At 46.2% G+C, this 18,077-nt stretch overlaps 1 protein-coding gene across 1 annotated transcript in view; it reads right to left on the reverse strand.

Annotated features, from left to right (window-relative positions):
- LOC117587190 (glucose transporter type 1) overlaps positions 1 to 18,077 on the reverse strand; it is a 93,233-nt gene that overhangs the window by 47,903 nt on the left and 27,253 nt on the right. The gene's annotated exons all lie outside the window — the stretch shown is intronic.

Below are 18,077 nucleotides of genomic sequence, written 5' to 3' on the forward strand. Positions count from 1 at the left end.
GTTATAAAATGCGAAACTATTCCGGGGAAAACCCACCTCCAGCACGCCCTATCGTTGATGAGCTTTAAATTTGAGAGCCAGCAGCAGCAGCGGCGGTGGAAACGGAGAAGAGCTCGTAAAGAGCTGGCAAATGGAATAGGAGATGAGATAGAAATGGGGGGGGAATAGGAGCGGAATAGGAGCAGCAGCAGCAAGAGGAGGGGAAAAACGAATGTCCAAGAAGCAGATAAATTGTTGCGGATGGGCAATAGTGAAGTGATAAAGCATGAAATGTTCCCATAGCGAAGGATTCACGACTTCTGTCCCTACAAATTGATGGAAGCAATCTCTAGCTCCATCTCCATCTCCATCTCCATTTCTATCTGTCCCATATCTATCTCTGGAATGTTTCCTGCTATCCCTTAGGGGGGGACTTCATCTCCGTGGGATGAATGCACATTTAATTTACAATTTTCCATCCCTAAGTTCCCCCATGGCGAATCCTTATGGCCATCCTTATTGCTATATATCCCTGCAATCCATTTCCCGTTCCCGTTCCCGCTTCATGGTCCCCCATGCCCCATGATTACACTCTATCGCCTGCTTAAGCGCCTTTTTATTTAACTAAAGAGAAAAAACTGCAGCAGCAGCGGCAGCGCATCAGAAATTAGAGAAAGCGAATGCCAGAGGCAAGAATAAACAATGTGGAACGTGTTGAAAGCAGCAACGAACAGTGGGGGCAGAGAGATACAATCCATAGAGTGAGTGGCACAGGGAGGTGCAGAGTGCTTCTAGCTGCAAGAGGAGTCAAAGTTCAAAGGGGAAGAGTGAGTGTTGGGTGAGTGAGGCAGTGGGTAGTCACAGCGTGATAACGCTTTTGTAAATACTTTTGCTGCACTTTTCTGCCATTGCTGCCACTGCTCCTGCCCCTGCTGTTGTTTTGTTGTTTTTTTTCTAGTTTTATTTTTTTGTCGCTTCCTTTCGGCATTTGGCATTGCAAATTTTTATCTCCATTTGCGCTTTTCACCATTTTTCCATTTTCATTTATATTTTCCTCGAGCAAAATCACAGCAAGAGACTGTAGTCCCGGCTTTGCCGCTTTGTCAGTCAAAAGGGGTGGGGCTGGTTAGGGGTTGGTGATAATATTAAGCGTGGGATCCTCCATGCAATAGAAGGACACTGAGACAGAGCAGATCCTTGGTGTTTGGAAAGCTCTTTGCCAAATTAAATATTAAGAGCCGTCGCCGTGTGCACTTATGCAACTTTAATGCAATTTTGCTGGCCAGAAAACTTCTCATTTGCACGCTCCCTGTGTCAAGAAGCACAGCTCTGGCACACACTACGTGTACTTAATTTTCGGCCATTGCCGGCCAGGTTATAAAAAAGGATTAATACACTTAAAACAGAGCTGAGAGCGTCGGCCACGCTAAGCGACCATTTACCTGAAAGCCAAATGAAGCCGCAATAACAGCCGCGACAGCAACAGCAACAGCAACAAGGAGCCACTTAAACTACAAGAAAGGACATGAAAGGAGGCACTTTGACTTGGTTTTTAGAAGATGCCAATACCCTGGAGGGACTCGGGGGTTGTTCAGTGTTCAGTTGAGAGTTTGAACTGCTAGGAAGAGGCTTTCTGTTGCTGTGGAATATTTGTAGAACAATTACGGACAGCAGCTTCTATTGCTCTGAAATCAACTATCAACTATCTGCCATCTATCATGTCATTCCAGCGGCGTCCTTCTGCTCATAATATCCCCAACTAAACAGGGTACTGGCGGCCTAACAGCCACAATGAGTGCGGAATGTGTGGGCGCAGGGGGAATGCGGTGGCCAATAAAGCGGAAGCCGCCTTAATTTACCATTGAGGCAGGAAAGCAGGCAGGCAGGCAGGCAGGCAGGCAGACCATGTCCTGCAGAAGAGCTGGCAGGGCAGACAGGAGGCAAGTTTATGTCGCGCGAAGGGGCATGAAAAATTCAACAGTAGACCTACTGGAAATGCCAAAATGTCACACAAGCGGCAGCTCAACGTTGTACCATAGGCTGTAGGGTTGTAGGCTGCCTTGTTTGGGGGCACGTTTGCTGCTGTTGCACTGCAACTTAAATCACATCCTTCCCGCTACAGGCAGAAACATGTGATTTTCGGTCAGACACTGCAGCAATCGTCCCAGGAGGTGGAGCAGGAGCAGGAGCAGGATGGGTAACCAGAGATATATGCTGCATGCAGGGTATATTAAACAGGCAGGTGCTGGGGCACACACCCCTACCTCTTCGTTGGCATGTGCCTTGCGTTCCGCTTAGCTTTTCGCTCGTATCTGCATGCCACGTGGCAAGACAGACAGGCAGCCCGCCAACCAGCCAGCCAGCCAGCCAGCCAGCCACTTGCACTTTGCTACTTTCTTCTGGCAGTTTACGTACCCCACACACACACACACACACACACGGGATCCCTGTGTGCCACCAATCCACTTCATCGCCTGAAACAAAGTCACTCTGTGGCGGTTTCTTCTTCCGTTCTTGCCACATTTTACTGCATGACAATTTATTGAGTTCCTCTTTTTTTTCCTGCACTGTTTTTGGGACCCCTGCCCCTCTTTTGGTGGCTCCTCTTCTGCCTCATTTGGTAGCTGCTCTTTCTTGCCCCAGTCTCTGCCTCTGCCGCTTCGTTGGGGCACTGCACATTTGCTCCCTTTGCTCCCTTTTGTCTGTCTGGCTGGTTGTAAATTTTTATTGTTCCTCTTCATGTTTTTCCACCAGATAGTATTTTATTTACCAAAGAGAGAAGGAGCGAGAGAAAGAGAGCTCTGAGGTTCCTTTGTTGCACTGACAGCAAGTCTTTGCCACAAAGTTTGCATCGGTATCTGCCGCTGCCGCGAATGCTTCCATCGAATGGCTGCCCGAATAGATCCCCTGGTAAATTAGATGCTTTTTTCCATTCTTTTATTCGCTGCACTTCTTATGAGATGCGCAGCTTTTCTGTAGAAATCCCCAGCAGAGTATTCTTTGGTTTAAGGTATTCCTAGAGGGTTTACGGGGACTCAGGCAGCTCTAAGCTAGAGGCAGAGGCTTGGCATCTCTTGCAGGTTACACTGTATTTCATGTAAATTTGAAAATGTTCAGACTCTGGTATTCACATACTTCAAAATGTATTCATAAACCAACTGGGAAAACATTTGTGACGGAAATTCTATCTACCTATGCACCCAAAAACCATTGCCACTTGAACATCACACACTAACCGGTGGAAAAATCATAGCAATTTGGAAACTAGAAGATGGAGAATGGAAATTTCATTGCAGAACTCATGGCATTTTTGAAAAATTAAACCTGAACGACAGACAAATTGATGGACATTCTGCTAAATTAAGACAGAATGAAGGAACATGCATTGGAATTTTACCACATAAAGCCATAATGAGGGCAAAATTAAGCAATTCTTAAAATTGGAGCCCAACAATGTGGTGCCATTTGTTGATATTTCTGCCTGGAATTCCGGGGAAAGCATTGCCACATCTTTGCTTCTAATTTAAGTAATTTTTGCCCGATAAAGAACGCTGCCCTTTATTTAGTTTTTGCTTTTCAGTGCTCTCTTAAAGTCAGTTTTTGCATCTTTTTTTGGTTCCCTTTTTAGCTGACTTTTTGGCATCTTTTTTCTGGTTCCCTTTCCAGTTCCCATCTCCTTTATCTCCTTTTTTCTTCTATTCTTTTTCTCTATGCAAAATTTTTAGTAAATAAAGCGCGTTGGTTTCACCCCTGCCCCTTCTGCTCCACCCCTTTGGCTTTAGTTTTATTTGCCTTCGCTTTTACTGCTTGCCCCTTCATGAGTGTGTGTGCTACAGTCCACCCCACTACCCGCTCCCCACTCCCTTCCCTTATGCCATTGTCCCACCTTGCCATCTTTTGCTATCTTTGCGGCTGTGTGGCATACATTTCCCACATTGTTTTCCCAACGATTTTTATTTACATTTTCCATGTGTGCTTCTGTCTATGTTTTCCCATTTTTCCCCATTGCATTTCGCGGCAGTTTCGTGAGCAAATAAAAGCAGAATCTGCTGCTCCTCCTCTCATTTTTTGGGTGGTGGCGCCTCTAACCAATCTGTTTAGCATGAAATTCTGAAATTACTTTTGAGGATGAATTTTAAGGATCCATAATGCAGCAGCAGCAGCAGTAGAGGAGACCCGACCCAGACTGCCGCACAGAGACCGCACTTGACGTATTTATGAGCTGTCCGCATGGGGCATGAGGCACTCTCTAAACTCCATTTATAACTTTTATGTTGCAGCAGTGGCAGCAGCAGCAGCAGCAACATGCCGCACCACCAAAAAAAAGCCAATCAAAAGCCACAAAATTCTGCATGCCCCGACACCTGATGCCACACCCGCCTCCAGCCACTCCCCTCTCTCTGTGTGTGGTGCTGGGGCTTGGGGCTGTGGCAGCGGTAAGCGAACAAGGGAAAAAAACAGTGTGTGGATATGTGGGTGCATAAAAAATGCAGGCGGCCACACGGCATGCACCCGAGGGGAGGAGGAGGAGCAGTCCGAGTACGAGTACGAATCCGAGCTGCTGCTGTTGCTGCTGCCACATGCACCCACAGGAGAGGACAGTGGACACTCTCACACACATGGGAGGAAAAAGAAAACACACTTTAAATACAACGCAACATATGGCAGCCGCCTGTCCTCTGTCCTCTGACTTTATATCCGGTGAATGGGCCATGCGGCAGGCATGCTGCAAGCCGCCTGCAGCTGGTTGGACCAGAGCGCACCTTCTGTGTGCAATTTGCAAGGCGAAAAAGGTCCACTGGGTGCTGGTTGCAGGGCTGCTGGCTGCTGGCTGCGGTCATTTGGCGGTAAGCCGCCTTTACATTCACATCTTCGATTTCTCAGGCATTATACAACTCCCACTTTCTCCCACTGCCACTCTCTGCCTCTGCTTATCTGTGATAAAAACTTGCTTAAAACAAAGTTGCAACAACAGGGAACATGGATTGTGGCTGCTGCTGCCTGGCTGCCTCATATTTATGATGCAAATTGTGCTCCCTGGATAGGCTGTGGCAGCTCATCTCCGTAACGCAGTAACCAGGCAAGCGAGGGGCAGTGGGCAGTGGGGCATGTGGCTAGAGCGGCTGATACCCCATATTAAGTGTTTCTGTTGGCACGTTCAAAACTAATTTGAAATTAATGGAATTCCCTGAATAATTGAATTTCGAATCGCCTGGCATCTGTGGCAATTAGTCGCTGCCATCAAAATTGCAGCACACACACACACACACACATACACAAGGGGTGGAGAGAGAGCGGGGGGCTGGCTGCGTTGTACACCTCATTATGTGTCATGTCATCTCATTATGTCGGCGGGCCCAGCCACCGACACTACAGGTCCCATCCATGGTATATGCCACATAAATGTATCTATGTACGTGCCACATTATGTAAACCCATAATCTCATCTCTCTCTCTTGTGTGTGTGTGTGTGTGTGTGTGTGGCATGCAGATTTAGTATCCCGTTATTTAGTGCATGACAGTTAAATGAGTTGTGGGGCTGCCCTCCCTCCTGCTCCTCGTATCTGCTTCAAACTACGCTTTTAGGGCCAGGCACATTTAATCAAATTTGTGGCACTTGTGCGGCAAAGGGGCAACATTTAAAGCGGCATCCCAGGCAGAGAGAGAGGAGCTTAAACTGCAGCATAAATCTCAGCAAATGCAGCAGGCAGCGGGGAAGGAGAATGTTGAGGCATTCGAGAGTGCGGGAGGGAATGAAGCGAAAACTATGGCAGAAAGAAGGATCAGCACTTAAAGGAGTTTCAGCTAAGTAGATAATCTCTTATTGCATAAGGAAATATGTAAATTCGAGACAGAAAGAATCCGATTCTTATAGTGGTAGAAAGATGTTGAAACTTAAGAAATTTCCATTGAATCAGAGTGTGGAAAAGAGTGGAAGTTATTGTTGAAGTGAAAGAGGGACGCAAAAGGTTGAGCCATCTCATTCTGCAACCGAAATTAGAGCCAAAATAGAACCCATTTCTAAAAGGTAAAGATAGAGCAACTCCATCAAATAAATCGCTAAAATTAACCCATTTAAACCTTCACATACTCCCCCACTACATACTCCACAAATTTGATAAGATAATCAACAACAATAAATCATCATTATATATGAGGAGCTCTAGCCACGACCCAAGGGCGTGCTCAGATGATGATGGGACAGACAGAAAGCCACAAAGACGACGCTGCTGCTGCAGCTGCAGCTGCACCTGCACCTCATCTAAGTTATTCATTATTCATGCGAGTATTCATATTTACATTCATTCTGTGGGTCTGTGGGGAAAACACACACAAAAACATGCACACAATAAATACGATTACTTTCGTTATGCGCGTTACGCGACTTGCGTCATTATTCGCATTGTGGCGGCAAGGACAGCGACAGCGACAGGGACAGGGACAGGAACAGGGACACATACATATGTGGCGGTGGAATTGAAGGAAGCATTTTATATCCTTGAATGGCAGTGTTTCTTATGAGTTATGGGTATACCACTAGTACGTAAATGTATTTATTCATGGTTTGTAGTTCTAAAAGCACTTTAGACCCGCTGCCATTCCATTGAGTCACAGATTTCAAACACATTTAAAACCCAATGGCAGATGGAAACTAAAGCAGAGAAAGGCATATTCAGCGCACTTCACTCCCCATCTCTGTACATTTTCTTTCCCTTTTAACGCTCAGATTTTGTGTGTAAACCTTGGCAGCGCCGCCATGTACGTAATTTCTATTTAAGTCTCAAGTTTTAGCCACTGTCACGAACGTGTGTGTGGTGTGGCCATGAGGCGATAATCAGAAGCGAGAGATGAGACACTTGCACCCTTTGGGAATTGAGAGAGAGAGAGAGTGCCAGCAGTGGCACGGTAGCAGGCAGATCCTCGGTACACACCTTTAATCGACTTCATTTGCTCATTACGTAGATGGCAGTGCGTGCCGTGTGCGGACACGAACACGAACACGAACCACTGAAACTGCAAATGGAACTTGTCCGGGAGTCGCCACCTAATGCCATTTGCGGCGCGTAATTGTTTCCTTGTTAGCGCAGCAACTGAGACCAGGAACCAGCCACAGGCAGAGATCCCTCCTGGCATTGGTAGAACCCGCAGCCAGAGAGAGAACGAGGCATCCCACATTACACGTTAAATGCATTTATGAATGGGTTGCAGGCTGCCTGACTGCCTGCCCGACGGCCTACCTGGAGGCAGCTACATCTACAGCATTCGTCGGTGTCGTCAATTGCAATTACTTGCAAGGTTCTCCACGGCACACGGGCGACATATAGAGCCCGCACTCATTTGCCTTCCCAGCCATGGATGGGATGGAAAGCAGACCTGGCGGACAGGACATTAACGCTGCAAATTGTGTGCCCTTTGTTGCGGTTTGGCAACAACACAGCAGCACAGAGGAGGAGGAGCAGCAGCAGCAGCAGAGGCCCAAATCTGGCACAACTGCCCTGCTCAGTCCGTGCAGCATCCTCACATTACGCATACGCCGCGTGTTTGCACTGGACCCAGCCGTTGGAGCCTTCGTACCATGGACGAGCGGGGGCTATTAATTTAGTGGCCCAGTTGTTTGGCCCTTTCCAGTAATTGCATTTTATTTGGACTGGCCCTCAGTCAGTCGCTCGCTGTAGTCGCTGCAGTGGCTGTGCTTTGGTTTAATTGGTTTTCCGCGTGTATTTTTGCTCGCTCGTGTTTTCGTTTCGTTTCGTTTTGTTTCGTTTTCGTGACGCTGAAAAATCTATTTGGCCCTTAATTAAAATGCAACAGTGCGTATGCGCAATGTTGCAAAAAGTCAAATGGCCAAACGAACGGCTCTGCATCACCTGATCACACAATTTACCCTCGACCCTTCACCCTCCCCTTCTTCACCCTTCAATTGTGACACGCGAAAAGATAAAATAACTGCAAAACGTTGACAGCAGCTCCATCTCTCCCTGCCGCTCCCTTCCTCCCTTCCTCCCTGCATTTGCTTGACCATTTTTATTGACAGCAGAGTGGCCTCAAAACAGAAAACAAAAAAAAAAGGCAAAAGAAACAAAAGGAGTCCCTCGCAGTGTTGGCTTTTGATACCCTTTTAGGTTTGATTTTTTGTCGTTGAAAGTTCCCGATTTGGGTACACTTGGGTACTTTGGGTTGAGTACAATACTTGGAAGGGCTCCCTTTCGTCGTGGTGGAAGCAGAACCGTTGCACTACGACAAAGGAGAGCTCCTCAAAATATTATAATCCATGAGGCAGTGGAAATGATTTCCAACTGATTCACTTTGAATGTTTTTTGCTTGAATTTCACACATAAATTAAGTCACTCGCGAGACACAAAACACTTGAACACTTTACTTAAGGATCGTTTGCATTCATTTCACTGACAAAAGGGATCCATAATGATTCCTGCTCCGCTAGTAAAGAGTAACAAAAGCCATCAGCACGGTGCTAAAGGGTCTTTGGGGTTCGCCCTGTCAACACTTGAACAACCCAAAGGACAGAGCGAGGAGTTCGTTTTGCTTTCATAATTTGCATTGTTTGCGGTGAAGCATTCCGATAAGAGAGACACAGAGGGAGGACCAGCAACCCATGTCCTGCAAATGTTGAAGGACTCCCTGCCAGAAGAGGCGCTGAATGAATGGCAAGTAAATGGAAATTGGAGTCAACCTTCTGGCATGCGGGATCACAAGAGCTTCCATCATTTATCACTCCGTTTATACTCGGGCCTGGCCAGGGTGCGGGATCAGCAGAGGCGTTACAAAAATGTTGTGGGCATTGCCGTGATGGAAGGACAAGGCGAGGACATTCAGGCTGTTGGGAGGATGGCAAGTGATTGATGGTTCCAGCAGCCATGTCAATCGTTTGGGCCACTCGACAGGCGGTGCTGCTGCTGCTGCTGCTGCTGCCACTGCCACTGCCAGTGCCTCTGCCGTTGCTGCAGTTTAAACAGATTAGAGGCACTTTTCCAAAGGGGGGCAGGAGTGTGGCAACAATGTACTGGCCGCGTTTATTGCCACGCCATGTTGCAACTAGCGAGAGAGAGAGAGCGAGATAGTCATGTTGTTCAATTTGGAGGCGACACCACCTGAAGGACATGCAGCGAGCAACGCGTAACTGTTCATCCGGGGCAAATGTTTTACACGCTGTTCACTTTTTATTTGCCTCACAAATGAGAAATCATGCAACAACGAAACGAAACGACCCGATCCCGACACCGACCCCGACACCGACCCCGACACGTGTACTTTAATTAAAAACTATATACACATACCGCCGTCTCGCTCGCACTCACTTTATTATGGAGTTGGATCAGCAGTGCATCCTGGACGTGCAACACAATACCTTTTTAAACTAACGAGCGTGAAAAAATCATGCGCCAGCACATTGCCAACACACATACGAATATTTTTGTTGGTTCGAGGAGTGGCAGAGTGGCAGAGTGGGTGTGGCAGTGGCATGCCATGGCATGCAGCGGGGGCAGACAGTTCAATTAAAAGTTTTTGCAAATTACAAAAGTTATCCCACAGATGAATAATAAATCCGAGTGAGAGCAGGAGAGTGCAGGCGAGAGCGAGGGGAATTGTTAATGCAAGTCCAGCAAAAAGAATTAAAAGTAAATAAAATTGCTACGAATAAACAGATCGAAGTACATTTTCATATTCATTTCATTTCAATTCGAATCGAAATTGTTTCTAAAAGACGATAAATAATTTGGCACAGGAATGAATCATTCAAAGTGGCTGCCTCCGAGTTGTTGCTTGTTGTCGTTGGTTTCTTTGTCTCAAATTGATTGAAGGAGTTCTCATATACAGAAATCACATCAAAAGCGAGTGAAAAATTAGTTTTCCAATGGTAATATATCATCGTAGTTGCAGGCTTCGAATGAAATAGATTGACTAAATAAATTTAGGTAGAATCTAGTTCTTCTCGTATGAGAGTCATCATCTTCAGGTTCCCAAATCCAAATCATAAACCAGCTAAATCCACATAATTATTGTCTTCTCTCCATTCGATTCCATTGCCCAATAAATCACTAAGAGCAATGCCAGAAATTCGAACCAACTTTTTCTTTATCTCCTTTTCAAATCGCACAGCGCCTCAAAGAGCAATATATTTGCCAGAAGCATCGTATCAGCCTTCGTCATTGGATGCAACGTCTTTTCTCCTCCATTAAATGCAGCAGCAAAATGCAATAAAAGTGCCAAAAGTTTTGCCGTCTCCGTTTGATTCCCATATCGTTAGCCGCCATATCCTACTTGGCTCCCAAAAGACTGCAATTGAAGTCGCATTATAGCCGGCTAATATTTTTTTGTGTGAGACAAGTCTTCTGGCCGTGTTCGTTGTGGCCGGAGGAGGCACCATAATTCATGGCAGCTGGCTGCATATCAAACGAAACTTTTTTCACCCAATTCATTGGCCATATCAAAATAAACCCAAGCCGCAGACAAACTTTTCACATATGACGACAAGAAGTTTTCCCTCTGCACCCAGCACAAAGTTTTACTCTTTTTTTTCTCTGTTTGGGTTTGGGTTTGGTTTTGCTTTTGGCTACTTAACTGCAGGCAGAGGTGAGAGGAGGCAGCAGCATCGTGACGAGAAAGAAACCCTGGGAACGAGCAGCAGGATGGCAGAAAACCCCACTGAAGATTGGAGGGACAGCTGAATGAAAGGATGGCGAATGCTGCAGGATGTTGTAGGAGAGAGATTTCTAATGAAGTTTGCAACTCGGATGCGAATGCGAAGGAGCAGAGGCGGAGAGAGAGAGAGAGAGCACACACAAAAGTAAATTGATTGCAATTGGAATCAGTAGCAGAAGCTCGTAACGTCAATCAAATTGAATTCACGCAGAGAGCAGCTCCGATGGCACTGGCAGTGGCACTCCACTCTGGCATTGCTGCAACATCCACAACACATCAAAGATGCAGTGTGTGTGTGAGTTTGGGTGTGTGCTGTGTGTGGGAAGGAACATGCATCATCAGTGTGTGAAACTTTGTTAATGAAATAGGTGTGGGGCAGTGAGGCACTGCGGCGTGGCACTGTGCCACTGCCAATGCAATAAAAGTTAAGTGAAGTTGAATGCTGATGTCGAGAAGAGAGAGAGACCCACAAAGGCAGCTGGAAACTGCTCCTAAGATTGGTAGCAGCAGCTGAAGTGTTGCGGCAGGAAATGGGATACGGGGAAAACGGCATTCTGCTGATTAAAAACATCAATAAAAAATCGAAAGCGAGAGCACATTGAATGCCAAATGAGTGAGTGTGAATGTGCAACCTAATGAAACGCGATTCCACTTCTACGATCCACTTCTTTATCAATCAATTGGCTTTAGTTTTCAACTGAAATTTCAATCCACAAATGGCATTGGTAGTGCTCTATCTTCGTTTTCTTGCCTTCTGTTGGCTTTGCTTCTGCAACGCTTTGATAATGTCATTGTTCTCAAAGTTTTTAACACTCACTTCTCATTCTCTCTCTCTCTCTCTCTCTTTGCTTTTATCTGCGGGGACAACTAACTGCAGGATGACACTTGCATTAAAACAAACGTCAGCTGGGGCCAGGATTCAGCTTATCACTCAGTGGTGGCTCTCCTGCTTCCCCTCCTCATGCTCCTCCCGCACACGCTTCGAGCATTAGAAAGTGTAGCATGCTTTTAAGCGCAACTAAAACTGTCAGACACGGTGGGGCATGCTGCACGGGCACGAGGTCAGCTTCTACCTGTAAAGCAGTGCCTGCCGCACCTTTCCCTGGCACATACCTTTAGTTGATGCTCATTTTGTGGGCAAGCAGTGCCGCAGCAGCAGCAGCATTCGTCTCTGCAACATTTGTCAACATGCCAAGCGTGTTACCTCTCTCTCTCTCTCTCTATCTCTCTGTCACTCTCTATTCTCTATAGCTTCTCTTTGTTTGTGTGTGTGTGTGTTGCACGGTTGACCTGGCGCTGTTTTAACTGTGGTTAACATATTTTTCAAGCGCTTTTTGTGGCAGCAGCAGCAACAGCAGCCAGTAGGAGCTCTTTCTCGCATAGCTGCGGTGGCAGCGGCAACAACTTCATTCTTGCTTTTGTGTGGTTTTTATGGCTGCGGTTGTCCAGCTGGCACTGCTGCTACTGCTGCTCCAAGCCCTACGCCGCCCCCCTTGTCGCACCTCCCTTTTTGTTGCAAAAACGCCACAAAACTAAAACCAGAAGCTGCGTGTTAATTTTACATTTTTACGCGTTCATGGCCGTCACTTGCGTGTGGCATTGGAATGCCTCTTCTCCCTCTCACACAGTTCATCTCTCTCTCTTACACGCTGGATGGTGTGTGTGTGGCAGTAGCAAGTGGGCGGACAGTTTAGCTCATTGTTTCGTTTAAATTTTAAGCAGTTGATTCGCTTTTTTCGCATCCGCTGCCCGTCTAGTGCTACGACGCTCTGTGTGCGTGTGCGTGTGTGTGTGTATATTGTTGCTGTTAACCTTTATGGCCGCAAACAGTTTAAGCTGATGGCCGTTTTATGACTGACTTTTGCATGCAGACTACGCATACGCCATCACAGCCACTGCCACTGCCACTGCCACTCAAGCCAAAGTCACAGTCGCAGTCACAGCACCAGCCCCAACCCCAACCCCAGCCACAGCCACAGTCTGCGAGTCTGCGGTGCAGCAAATGTCAATTTTTAAAATCAAACAGCACTAAAGGCATTTCCCCCAAGCCCCACAGAGATTTTTGTGCTCAATTGAATAACATTTTCGCAGCAATTTCGAAGGATTATGCATGCCCTACAAAGAGGGTTCGTTCTTTGATTGAATTTGCAGAGGAATTCCTACTGGCAAATATTGACAAAATACTGCGGAAATATAACAAAATAAAATAATTAAAAATAGCAATAATAATGAAAAAAAAAAACATAAAAATACCTCAAAATACCAACAAAAAAATACCCAAATAAAGCTACATAAAAGAGTATCAAAAATCGGAACTTTCTCCTTCTTTCCGTAGCCTTTCTCTATTTCTGTTTCCCTCTCTGTCCACAGCATGGGGTGTACTGTACCGAGCGTGGCTGGGGCGTGGCTTTTGGCACTTGGCACTCGCTTTTGCTGCTCGACTGACTTTTTGGCCGTTAAAACCGTTCATTCGAGTGCCATAAGCTGCTATTAATTTGAATTATACGTCCATAATTTCCCCCAGAATCGAACACAACTGTCAATGCAATTTATCTGTGTGCACTGCCCCGCCACGTCACGCCCCATCGCCCCATCGCCCCGCTCGTGTCACTGTCCTGAACAGAGGATATATAAGCCTTATCGGGACAGATCTCTGTGGACAATAAAAACTTGCCGCAAGCCCATTGACAGCTGCCGATACGAGCATAAGCGCATTACATGAGGGGGGGAAAGCACCTAGATCAATGCCCCTATATACATAAAAATAAAAGAAAACTCCTTTTGGAAAATCGCTTTGGTCGCCTTAGACGACGGGGGCAAGGCACGACACGGCATGGGGCACGGAATCAAATGATTTCCGTGCTGGCCGACAAGCCGACAACCCAAAGGCGGAGGAGAGAACGGGTGATGGGGGGAACGAGGGCATGGCGGCATGGCAGCGGAAGTGTTTCCACCGATTTCCTTGCAGGAAAATGCTGTGCAATTTACCTTTCAACTATTAAACGTCGCTGCACAAGGCACAAAATCCAAGTGGCATGAAAGCGCAGGGCGCAGGACGCAGGGAACAGCACGGGCCAGGCCATGGGGCAGCATTAAAGCAATAGCTTAACCCCTTTGCAACATGCGGCTAATGCTACAGGGAGACAGGGAAAGAGAGAGAGTCAGACAGACTCTGCCTGTGCCACACACAAAGGAGGGAAATTACAAAAAAATATTATTGAATGCATTGTCTGGGGGTGTGCCCCATTGGTGCTCCGGTTGGTCCTTGGCAACGGGGATTTGTGTGGCATCAAAGGACAGGTGGCAGGATGAAAATCCCATTGAATGCTTCGACATGCAGATGCTTGTCCTTGTCCAGTGTCCAGCTGTGTATGGGGAATGCTGCAAATGTCCTTTGAGCCAAAATGAATCCGAGTTGTCAAAGGCAGACAGACGTACCCTGCAGCTCCTGCAGTGTTTCCTGGGGAACAGCATTTCGCATTTCGCATTTCGCATTTCCATTTCACATTTTTCTCTTTTTCTATTAACCCTGCCCCTCCCTACCCCCTGCCGTTCAATGTGCTTGCTTATTAGCACAAATTGATTTCTCCTGTCGCGGCAGTCGTCCCTTCGCTTATTTATTTTGCATTAGCACTTTTAATTAAAGTCTGTCTGTGTCTCTTTTATACGCTCTTCCTGCTCTTACGAGGTGCGACCAGAAGCTGCCACTTGCCACTTGCCACCAGCCAGCAGCAGCCACTTGGCACCTGGTGCTGCCAGGCCCCAGGAGCTGCTTTAGACTGGCGGGGGAGCTGCAACTGCTGCCGGTTGCAATCATTGTAATTAAATCAATGAATGATTCATGTGAGTGCTGCATTAATGCAAAATCCGTGTACTTAGCGGGTGCAAGTGGGAAAATAAATCAGCAACGCGGAGCGGGACGATCCTGCGCCTCGGGGCAAAGCAGGCAGCAGATATTGCAGTGCGGAGTAAAGCGGATTTTACTCCAACTAAATCAGGAAACTCGACAAGGATGCCGGAGCAGCAAGCCTTGCCGTTCCAGTGCTAATTTTAGTGCCAATTAATTTGATAGCAAACACTTGGCAGAATGCAGTGTCCTGCTGTTGCTTCGTCTCTGGCTGCTGCTGCTGCTGCTGCATCCTGTCGCGACTTTAATTTTGTAAAAAGCTTTGAGCATTAAGCAGGGAGGCGAGAGCCAGAGAGCCAGTAGTCCTAGACTCTGCCTGGCTGTGGCGCCTTTGGGCGCCAGTTCTCAAATGGAATTAAATTCCCGAGTGTTTATTGCATTTGCATTGGGTAATTGCCTATACAATTTAACACGAAATTAAAATGCCGCCTCCTGGTCTGCGTGCGGCCAACATTTCATTTAGCACTTAAACGGCAATTTAAGCACATTTCACTCGGAGGGACAGACGGGAAAGACTAAAGGGATGTGCAAATGTCAGAGAAAAAATCAGGGACAGGGACAGAATATGTAACAAAAGTTATGGGGCCAACCAACAACCCACTGAGATTCAATTCGCATTTTTGCTGTGCACTTTTATTTGTCAGAAATTAGCATATAAATAAGAAATTAAAGGGGTGGGGCAGGGGCATTTATTTTCACTCACTTAGCAGAGGAGCAGCTTCATAAATTGTAGAACCCAAAAGCAATCCTGCCATCCTTCAATGTACAATCTATCTGCCTCTGTGCTCCCGCCATATCTTGGGCACATTAGTTGCAAAACTTTCATTTCATTTCTATGCAATCAGCTCGGTCGCTCTCTGTCTGTGCTTTCTGTTGCAACAATTTCTCTAATCCTCACCTTGCATCTCAGCAAACATGCATTCTCAGGCGTATCTCTGTCTCCTTCGTATCCCAGTGGGCTGTCACTTTTATTCCCTCGACGTCAGTCAAGTGGCATCGTCGTTGTCGTTGTCGTCGTCTGCTCGTTAGCACACACCTCATGGGCCGACTGCTCCAGCTGCCTGGGACACCGCAAAGGATTGCAGATTCTTTTGGCTGGCGGGATGGGCTTGTGGGGGGAATAACTTGTCCCCAATCTTTTTCTCTCTCTCTCTCTCTCTCCCTCTTTATGTCTATCTGTGTGTTCCCATCAGACATGCAGCTGTCTGTCATTTCTATAACTACTTTTGCTACTCCTCCTCGAAGTTACCCGAAGAAGGAGTTCTTCTTCTTTTGCTTCTACTTCTCCTTCACACACACACACACACACTCATACCTATTCTTACGCAAATGTTGCAATCTTTCCTACCCCTCCCCGTACTCTTGCTGCTACATTCTCTACTCTGCACAATTACATACAATTTAGAGTGCGTTCGTGCCTTTCCATTCCTTTCCTTGTGGATCTGCTCTGCCTCTCCTCTCTCTTCTTTTGCACAGCTGTCAGTCTAACTGTTGTTGTACTCATAACTACTTTTATGCCACGCCCCCTTAAAAGACACCAACGTGAGTGAGAGTGGGTGGGAGGGAACGGGCAATGTTGCTGTTGCCTTTATTAAAGTTTTATCGCATTATAAATTTTCTTCTCTGGCAAAAACATTTTTCGTGAGCCAAAAACGCAGGGACAAGTACTCGTAAGTGTGAGGGTTAGCAAATACACTGAGAAAAACAAGAGTTTATTTTTGAAACACAGTTTGAATGTTTTTTCTTTTTCCTTTTCTTTTGAAAGTATTTAAAAATGTTTTACAATATTTAATCATTAAAAAGTGTTCGAACTTTTAGTTCAATTATTTGATATACTTGAAAATTAGCAAATTCTCATATATTTTCTCCTATTTTTTGGCCAGTGTAAAATGGCATCTGTGGCACACACAGAGACAATGATGATGTCGTTCCATCGTACACCTGTTTCGAGTTGTTTTTATGATTGTTCTTTCTGGCTGTTGGCATGTCCCTCTGCCCCTCCCATTGCCACCCTGCCGCTGTGCTGTTGCATATTTGAATACATTTTTGCGTTTGGTCGCTTAACTTTAAATCCCTTTCGGCGGTGGCGGGGTGGGTGGCGAAAGTTTTGCCTCGAGTTGGACGACAAGCTAATGACAGTTTTGTCAATAAGTTTTTCGTCCTTTGTCCTCCCACACACACAGAGTGAGAGCGAGACACACACATGAAGCTTCACCTAAAATGCAGCCTAATGCAGCAAAAGTTTTTATTGTTTTATCCAAAAAAAAAGAGAAAGAGATAAGAGAGGGAGAAACAACAGACGCGCACACTACGACAGCAACAACAGTTTTGTTGAGTAAAATATGGAAAAAAGTGTGGGCGAAAAGAGAGAGAGAGAGAGAGAGGAGAGGGAGGCGGAGTGTACAGTGTAGAGAATGAAAGACACCCCCACCCTCATATGAATATAATATTTGTATGAAAGCGCTTTTTGGCTTTTTGTGAAGTTTTTGCAATTCATAAAATATGAACGAGGAAGTAGGCAGAAGTGGGAGAAGGACAAGGACAGAGACAGAGACAGAGAGAGAGAGAGAGACTTCGTTTGGCATTCATTAAATTTAGTTTTCAAAAATCTACTTAGGTTCTCCCTCTTCCGCTCTCCCCCCTCGTCGAACTTTTTCACTTAGTTTCGTATTTAAGTAGCAGAATTTTACGTGCGCCTTTTTTTTCGTTTGCTGTCCAAATATTTGTGCAACGCTTCAGCAGCGGCAGCATTTGCATTTGCATTCGCTCTCGAATGATATGCCCCAATGAATGATGGACACTGCCAGCTGTCAGCCAGGCAGTCTGGCTGATAAGGTGGGCTCCAGCCTCAACTGCTGCTGCTGCTGCCCAGCAAAACAAAATTTCAATTTCAAGTGCACTCCAACGAAACAATTTCCACAAAAATTCCACTGGCTTTCCCTCTCTGTGTCCCTTTCTCTCTGTCTCCTTCCTTTGGGTTTTTCCTAGATTTTTGCTTTTGCATTTTTGCTCGTTTTATGAAATTTTTGAACCCCCCAAAGTGAATTTATGGCCATTTCTGGCTCTCCCCTGCGCCCACTCTCTGTTGGCTGTTTTGTTGCTGCTTTGGTTCTTTAGGAAAAAGCGCAACATTTATGCAATTAAAGCCAAATTAGCAATGAATGCAATGTCGAGTGCTTGGGATCCCTCCCCTCCCTCTTTCGCTCTTGTCGAAAAGTTGCCATCAAACTTTTTGGCCTTTTGTGGAAGTTTTTGCTTTTCAGTAACGAGAGGAGCGCTCCCCTGCCTCAATGCCTTCGGGCAGACTGTTTTGTGTATAGTTTTGCAGGATTTGCAATTAATTTAATGCCCCCCACCCCTACTCATCATCCCCTGTCTAATGAGCGTTTAAGGCCTGCTCACCCCCGCCCATTAGCTGCTGTCTCCATCATTCAGAAAGAGACACCAACGAGACACATTTCACTCATGATGGAGCAGTCTCCACTCTCCACCTGTGGCGAATTCCTGGCAGAGAGGAGGAGGAGTGAGT

The sequence above is a fragment of the Drosophila guanche genome, unplaced genomic scaffold (genome assembly GCF_900245975.1).
Source record: "Drosophila guanche unplaced genomic scaffold, DGUA_6, whole genome shotgun sequence".
Classification (NCBI taxonomy): Eukaryota; Metazoa; Arthropoda; class Insecta; order Diptera; family Drosophilidae; genus Drosophila; species Drosophila guanche.